We start from the raw sequence: 1,404 nt of genomic DNA, 5'->3' as shown, positions 1-1,404 counted from the left end.
TCTCTCTCTCTCTCTCTCTCTCTCTCTCTCTCTCTCTCTCTCTCTCTCTCTCTCTCTCTCTCTCTCTCTCCCTCAATTTCTTTCCCTCTTTCTGTCTCCATCTCTCTATTCCCTCGGCGACTCAGGTTAATGGCTCGGTGTTTACTCAAGACCTCAGACCCATCAGTCCTGGTTTGGGATACTTCCAGCAGGGCGAGAGACGCAACACATCAAATGCCGACAGTTCGAGGAAACAACGAAAAAGTAATAATAACAGTCGGATACCATGGCACCGGAAAATGGGTGTGGGTCATAATAATGACCCTCGGCGTTTATTTCAATAATTTCATTGTCTAGGCTCAGTGTCATATTGGATTTTGTTTTCAAAGATTCTTCAATAGACTTTTTTTCTGTAATGAGAGGGGGTGGGGATTAAAGTATTGTTTTCGTAAAACAATATGTAACCAATGATATTTTGGAAAACAACGAGCACTCAGAGGGGGGGAAAAGCCTGTGGTCTAAAATGCCATCCACAACCGTGTGGGGAAGATATATGTGATTATGCAAACAGACCTACACATATTTAATCTGATATAGTGAACAAAGTGCAATAATGCATATTTTACGTATTTAGTTTAGTATAGTAAAAGTTTCACGGCCTTCGCAACTGCATACGGTCATATGAGCGCGCGAAACACGAGTCGGTTGAATTCACAACAGTTCACAGCACAGTCAATATTTCTATTAAAATGTTTGAAATTCGTGGTAAATAACTCTTAGTTTAATACATTTTAAATAACATCTAAAATTTAAATAACGTTATTCACAATTTACTGTAAATGCCAATAGCCTTGATAAAATCGACAATTCTGTTGGGATAAACGATGGAGAACAGGTCTTGTAATTTTTTGCATTCAAAATATTTCCTTCGGGTCTCTCCAAAAGTCTAGACATTCTGTTAAGTTGTGTCTAAACGCTGCGTCACATCGGATACAGAACGGTTTCTCGTCTCCCCGAAGGAGGTATTAATGTGTCAGGGAGGTGTGTCCGATGCGTAATCGAGTAAAAAAGACTTCGTCTCTTCTGGAGAGGCCGGGAGGTTCCAGTGGACCCAGCTTGGGTATTGTGTTGTGAATTTATTGTCAATTTGTTTCTTCCATCTTCCACTGTGTCTCCCACAGACTGGAGGTGTATTTATTTATGTCCATTCTGTGACCACAAGCTCCAATTAGTTCATCTATTAACCCTCCTTAAAGAACCAGTTCACGGGAAAAGTTCATAAACATAAATACGGTATGGACTAGGTCAGAAAGTATCTATGTAACACCAATTTATACACTAATCTTTAAAAACAAGCGATAGTGTGCTGTAAATTCCACCTCTAATATTTCCCAATTTATGAAGTACCACGTTATTCTCTTTCCC

At 39.7% G+C, this 1,404-nt stretch overlaps 1 protein-coding gene across 1 annotated transcript in view; it reads right to left on the bottom strand.

Annotated features, from left to right (window-relative positions):
* Positions 1-1,404, bottom strand: part of LOC101853201 (polypeptide N-acetylgalactosaminyltransferase 5) — a gene marked incomplete in the record, with an annotated part of 130,496 nt that overhangs the window by 46,190 nt on the left and 82,902 nt on the right.

This window comes from Aplysia californica, unplaced genomic scaffold, assembly GCF_000002075.1.
Source record: "Aplysia californica isolate F4 #8 unplaced genomic scaffold, AplCal3.0 scaffold00002, whole genome shotgun sequence".
In the NCBI taxonomy this organism is placed as follows: Eukaryota; Metazoa; Mollusca; class Gastropoda; order Aplysiida; family Aplysiidae; genus Aplysia; species Aplysia californica.
The sequence above is the reverse complement of the archived record's forward strand: the minus strand, read 5'-3'. Positions and strand labels throughout refer to the sequence as shown.